Here is a 6,602-nt window from a genome sequence, read left to right as displayed (position 1 = left end):
AACCTTCAAATGTTGGATTTGTTCCAGGATCGATAACAAACAAGCGCTAAAGAGCTAAAAAGGAAGAGAAGAGATCTTGCCTCTTTCCGTATATTATGATCAACTTAGAATGTACCAGATGTTAACAGCTCGCAATAAAATGCAATCAGATCTCATTGTCATAAGTTTTGGTTTGATTTTCAACATTTTGTTTGTTCAGTAGTTATGTCACTGCAATTTTTAAATCTTGGGAGATTCAAATATTTTTGTTTAAATTAAATTTGTTATTGTTAAACCTCAATATCATTAGACTCTCCTCTAGATCTCTCACGAATTGTTGCTATATTAGGATGTATGTAAAACATTCCTTCCATTAAATAGCTTGTTCCCGTTTGTTGCTGTTGGTCATGCTCCAATTTACCCCACCAAACACGATCGGCTTCCAATCAACGAACCATTGCGACATCATAATTGCTGCGGATTGTCCAATCCAATTAGAGGCGGAACTGTCATACGAGCCCACAGGTACCTCGACGAGGAGCTTTACAACCAACTGACCAACATGTGGGTACTGCTCTCGGTACCCAACATCGATACTAATACGATTGACCGAAACAAAGTATTAGCGTTTCGTACGCTGTGCTCCCACCCGTCGCAAAGTAAAATCCACGCTAGAAGTCTATTTTGTGTTACGCATGCACAAGTCGAGGGATCTGGAGGATATGCCAACTGGAGTTCTTAAGCTTTATCGATCCTGCTGATATTGACGCGAATGAGCCGAGATCGGATTACTGCTTCATGCATTAAGGTGTATCGAGGGCGGAAATATGATGATGGTTAGAGATTATTTTTCCTCGAACGGCTTGCCCTGGTTCTCCGGAAGTCATCGATTGCTTTAAATCGTACAGGTGTAGCACAGTACAGCGAAAATGGGATTGATTCTTATTTGAAGCGACATGGACACTCTGTGGTGCATGTATCCGTTCTCAAAGTTGGAGGTGACATAGCTCGTACAAAGATTTTGTGCAATTAGGAAATTAGTTCATCCACTAAACAATAGTTCGAAAACCATTATTGTATAAATTGTGCCAAAACCGAAGAGAACCATGGCTTGAATGGAGGGGACTTTGCCGACAAAGTTTTTCCCTCCTGAAGATCACTACCGAAGTTGTTGGTAACTGTTGCTAAATTTACCAACGAAACAGAGCTAGAATTCCTCAGATCACTCCGATCGCTACTTGCTTGGAGCTGGTGTAGAAATAATACACCCGTCTGGTGGGCCATAAGAAGTGCGCGATCCGTTCTGGCTGAGAAAAAGAATGGCTTGGGATGGAAGTGGTTAGGGCAGGGGAGAGCACATGCACTATGCAATAAAACGTTGATGCAAGTAAAGCATTAACAGCGCGCTGAGTGTCCTACTGCAAGCTTAGAATCCACGTTATAGGCTTAAATTGTTCCCAGAGGTTTTAATGCAACGAATTTCATTGCCTTCAGTTCGATGGTGAGGAAAGAAGGCGGAGATCAAAGTCTAAGCATTTGTCTAAATACTCAACGATCTTAAAAACAGCAGCGCCCCATACGATTGTATTGCTGGCTGCATGGACTGCTGGCTGGTTGATCAATTCGATTTTCTCAACAATGCGCACGGTCGTGCAAGAGCCAGAGAACGCGCAAATAGAGCAGCCCTTTATTTACACGTAAATTTTCGTGGATACGTACGAGTGTTGGGCCAAAATGGCAGATAATCATTAATTAAATGTTTACTCGCATATTTATTCGTGATAATGGCATGAGCAACGCCGGAGAGAGATTGTATTCGAATTTGCGTCATTTGGATGAGATCATGGTTGGCAATTCACGTAAATCAATTTCAATTTTAAATTTTACGTAAGGCATTTTATTATGTTACAAATTATACTAATTTTTAGTTTAGTTTAACTGCACCTTTTAAAATGAGTGTCTTAAGAATGCAGGTCTGTCCTTCTTTTATCTACCCTAGTGACTCGAATATCGGCTTTATCAAGGGTTTGGCCTAAATCGTGGTTCTTATCGATTTGAGTGCTTGCGACTGCATGTTCCCGCACTGAAGTAGCTTCGATGCGATCAGCTCTTAAAATACCAGATTAATGTTGGAAAAGAGGTACCTTCTGAGGTGCCCAAATCCAATATCGTTTGAGCAAAAAACCAAACTCTGTTTCGCCTTGTTCTTTTTCGACTGCAAGTTTAATCTGTCTTTGTTTGATTATCTGTCAGTTTTGTTGAGTTTCGGACAGTTTTTCGTATGAGGATAAGAAGACTAGGAGGAATGTTTCACATTGGGAATGTTGAACAATTGAAATCAAATAAACATATTGCCAGTGATACAACAATTCGAAGGCACCATCCTATATTTCAGGATTAATGTCATATGATCATGACGATCAATTATGAAGGCAACCTTTAAGACAACGTACGATCACTTACCAGTGCAAACTGGGCCGCATAAGTTGGCGCTAGTGACGTTAGGGAAATAGTACACAAAAAAGTAAGCAAACACACACGTGGCTTGTTTATTTCATCGGGCGATCGGCACAGAGTACTGCCACTTGGGATGCATTTGTTTGCGTGTGGGGTTGAAGTGGCCGAAAGGCGGCAACAGATTACGTAGCCCCCGGTGTGTGCCATTTATAGAGATATTTGTCTTGCTTGAGATTCATCGCATGGCGGAATGAGTTATTGCTGCTGAGTAACGCGGGATGCAGTTGCGAGTCACAACAAGCATGACCAAGTGGTCAAGGAAGGATTTTTTGTCATCTGCTTGTTTGAGGCAGTGTGTATCACTGATCACGCTTTCGGTAAGATGTGTACAATATTCCGATCAATGATCGATGATCGAAGGCTCTGCTGTCGATTTCCGCGCGGGAAAATTAAGTTATTCAAACATTTTTCGAGCAGAAGAGTAGATAAGACAATCGTTTTAAATAGATGCAACACGACTGCGTGATGCAAGCGGCCTCTGCTACAAATTGAATGCAAGTCGTTGAAACACACCCCGGTGTGATACTAGCGGCTGCTCTCAACACCTTGCTCAACAAAGTTCCCCTTTTACCGCGCTTGCAATGTGGATACGTCTGGCAATCTCCACCAACTGTGGAAGCAATCACCGGGAAGTGTAGACACCTAGCTGCTCCGTACGTTTGTTTTTAAATGTGTTTGTGGGTAGAATGTATCAGCATACGAATCGGAGCTCGCGATAATGTGGGAAAAAATGGAAAATTCACTTTTCTTCATCCGGTGGGCGACGAGCCAGCCAAGTATTGCTGATGTTGTGTTGCTACTGCCATAGTTACAGTTGCGCTGGTGAGTGAGTAATCAATGGGTTGGGTAAATCTCAGTTGCGTTTTCCTCTGTCTCTACCCGAGAGAGGGGTGGGGTGAGGTTAGTTTATCTCCATTTTGTATGCCATTTTAATTAAATGTTCGCTGCCTGGGAAAATCGCTCCCTTCAGGGGAAAGGGAGCGATTGAACACAAATAAGCACGTTTCGTTAGTAAAGTCAAAAGAGCCTAAGTTTGTGTGTCCAGCGAAGAGCAAAAAAAAAAACAGATCGAAATATAGTGCTAAAGTTTAGCAAGACACACAAATCATCATTATTAGATCGTCTACTAGCGGGTCCAGCCCTTGCCCACACTTGTTGTGCCATTAATGATACAATTATGAAGATTTATGCCGTTTCCAGGGCTCTAAACCACAACAAAAAATGCGTGAGTGCTGCGTGTGCGTGCCAGATGTTAGCGTGTGCATATGAACACCAGCAAATGAACAGACGCACGGAATAAATCCTACCGCGTTGAGATGCTTTTACGAATTAGGTCCGAACGGTGGTCCCCCTCTGCCCGCTTTGCACCATCTTGGGTTTGTTTGTTGCAAAGGATCAACTTTTGGTGTGTAATGAATTTACATGACCGGGTGTACTTTCTGCTGCCGTTGCCTCTGTGAGGATGGTGCTGTTAATGAATATTTCAAAGTAGATTCTCGTTAGCAGTAATGTAAACAACAGTGCCACAGGTTCAAGGTGATGTGTGGAAATAAGGTAGTCACAGACAGGCTGCATATTTTAAAATGGCGCTAAATGGAAATTAATAACAGCTTTCACCCCTTCTTTGCTTTTGCTGATCCAATTCAATCAAGAGATGATTAATGTTGCGCAGTGACACAGGTCTGGGGTATGTCTGTGTTATCAAAATACAATAAAATTCCCACTGTTATTGCGGTGGGACTGACTGTAGCTGGCCGTGTGTATTACACACCCGGGGAAGTAATTGATTTAAATAAGCTCAACTGGGTCAAGCGTGTGATGTCCCAACTGAGAACCGTTTGCGTAAGTAGACTCCTGCGTACGCGTGATACAATATCCATTCCGTCTCAGCAGATTTGCGAACCACACAGATGTGTGTGCGAAGTGAGTGACCTCCCATGTGTAGTTGATAACACGTCGACTACAGCTGCCACAATCATTATTGTGGTGGATTAATGTTGATTGCAAATTTTCTGGGAACTTCCGCGTATTTCCTCCAATGTTATTGGGTGTACAAGAAAGTTTCCAGCGTTTTTGCGAAAAGTTGTCCGGGACCAATACATTACGTGGATGAGTGTTATCTCTCGAATCATGTTTATTGATTTGAACATATTTTAGCACTAATATTTATTATGGTCTCGAACCGATACTAAGCAAGCAATCTATCGAGTGTCTGAACAAAAATGGGTAGAATATCTGACGAAAGAGACTTACCAGACTGCGGTGGGCTTGGTCACGTCATGAGAATGATACCGGATTACCCAACCCCTAAAATCCTTCTAGATCGTCCACATAGACTGGGACTCTTGGCAATTCCTTTAGCTCATTTGTTTTTTTTTTTTCTATCAAGTGAGTGTGTGTAACAAAGCTCTCTTTTATTTATTTCGTGCTGTTTATTGAAGTTCCAGTTTTGCGATAAAGTGAGAGTGAAACTTCCAAAACATTTCACTTTCATCGAACGAAGTTTTTTGCTTTTGCTTTTGCTTTTGCATTCCCTTTTTGGTGGAATTTTTAGTGCTCAACTGTCACAACCTCGACCGGTGACGATCCTCCTGATCGTCAAACGAAAACGGGAGCTGGTTTTTGGTGGCGTTCGATGCAATCAATGTTTTCGGGAACATACGTGAGATGCAGGGAACCTGACGGCATTCGTACCGGTTTGGTGAATTTATTTATTAAACTGGAACATTTTTCTTTCACCGGGATCCACGCACACACATACAAAAGCTGTGTCGCGGTTGCTGCAAATAACGTGTTGTGGAATAATTTATACACGTTTGCTCACTTTCATTCCAATCTTTTAATGTCTTTTTTTTGCGGTGCACCCCTCGTATAATAGTTTAGCCGAGCGAAGGCAAACGGAACCTCTGATACCGATTGGCAGGACTAAATTTGCGTGCAAATTGCCAAACGAATTTTCTAATCGCTTTCAATTGCTAATCTTTCAGCGCTAGTTGCACCAGTCACATTCCAGATGTGAAAATATGTTGCTGTGGAGGTAGATCTTGCGATAGAGTTTGCAGATACATCCGAGATATAGTGTGTGGCATATGTTTAGTCCAACAGGTGCGCCATTCGAAAGACAGCTGATCGAGATCGACGGTCCCAACAACCAGCCCAGTCAGCAAAAGAAATCGTTGGCAGCATCAGCGCATTTTGGCTGCATAAAGTCTGGGAACTTCCCGAACACAGCGAACCCCGCTTCCGGATTGACTGGAGAGAGCGAGGGGTCGGAATCGGAATGAGATTTGGAAGCAATTTCGAAAATCGAAAGTTTTTGACTTTCTGCCAACTAGCGCAGCTCTCCGGTGGCAGGAAGGAAGGAAGAGTGGGACTCCCCTAGAGAGGTTGTTTGCGTTGCGGCCAATTTCAATTACGCTCCACTAGATGAGGGCTAGACAAATTTGCAAATCACAGTGCAATGACACACGCGTGGTGCATTTCGAAGTTGCATGGGCGAAGTGACAGGATTGAGTAATTAAATTGCAATATTAAAATCAAAACGGCCAATGGAATGTCCCGTGATGAGAGGGGTGAGGCATTGTTTTACCTTTTTCCTGGCGCATACAGACGATTCGGAATTGATGAGGGGGCTTGTCTATTTGTATGCAATGCCGCTACGTCGCAGAGACATTACGCACAGCGCGATTACGCATGGTATGGTTGGTTGGTTATCGATTACGGAGCGAATACATAACGCAGACCCGGCAAAACGACACGTGCGCTCTGGAGTACCCCCGCATCTTCCGGCACCTTAACCAACCAACCCACCAAACCCCTGTCCGCCTTTGTGATCTATTTCGAGCATCGAAGCAAGCAGGCAGCCCGATACGTGGGCTGCAAGCTAAATCAATCAACCAAATCATTATTATGGAGCTCTGTGGCCGCAAGGCGCTTTTCTCCCTAAGGAAAGCGAGTGAGAGAAGGCACGAGTGCGATTTTTATGCGATTTTGGTACACGATTTTCAAGTTGCATTCGGAACGGTTGATCTGGAATTGCGCCGATGGTTGACATAATATGCGCTCGATGTCCATGCGCAGACAGTTCGTGTTATGTCTTGGCTAAT

The 6,602-nt window shown here is 43.2% G+C and overlaps 1 protein-coding gene across 3 annotated transcripts in view; it reads left to right on the top strand.

Annotated features, from left to right (window-relative positions):
- LOC128303244 (protein kinase C and casein kinase substrate in neurons protein 1) overlaps positions 1 to 6,602 on the top strand; it is a 33,053-nt gene that overhangs the window by 7,100 nt on the left and 19,351 nt on the right. The gene's annotated exons all lie outside the window — the stretch shown is intronic.

The sequence above is a fragment of the Anopheles moucheti genome, chromosome 3 (assembly GCF_943734755.1).
Source record: "Anopheles moucheti chromosome 3, idAnoMoucSN_F20_07, whole genome shotgun sequence".
In the NCBI taxonomy this organism is placed as follows: domain Eukaryota; kingdom Metazoa; phylum Arthropoda; class Insecta; order Diptera; family Culicidae; genus Anopheles; species Anopheles moucheti.
This window is presented reverse-complemented; position numbering and strand designations above follow the sequence as displayed.